Source organism: Phaethon lepturus, unplaced genomic scaffold (assembly GCF_000687285.1).
Source record: "Phaethon lepturus isolate BGI_N335 unplaced genomic scaffold, ASM68728v1 scaffold41967, whole genome shotgun sequence".
Taxonomy (NCBI): Eukaryota; Metazoa; Chordata; class Aves; order Phaethontiformes; family Phaethontidae; genus Phaethon; species Phaethon lepturus.
In genome coordinates, this window is record NW_010554779.1 from 559 (window position 1) to 872 (window position 314).

Here is a 314-nt window from a genome sequence, read left to right on the forward strand (position 1 = left end):
GGAGTGCGAGAGCCATCTCCTCGTGTCCTGCCCGGGACCTTCCAGCCCCAAAGGGACCACGGAGGGAGTGGGAAAGTCCCCACCATGCTCCTGCCTCCTCGGCGCTGCTGCGGCCTGGGACAGAGCCAGCGAGAGTGAAGCGGCAGGTGGGCTGCCCACCCCAGCCCTGCGCTCTCCCTGGACCCCCAGGATTTAGGGACATGGTACCTTTGCATGCCTCAGGCTCTACCATGTGCCACATCCCTCTGGCTTTGGCCTGGCCTTTTGGTACCGTCTCTGGTGGGGCACCAAGACCCGCCTCAGCTGCTCTCGGC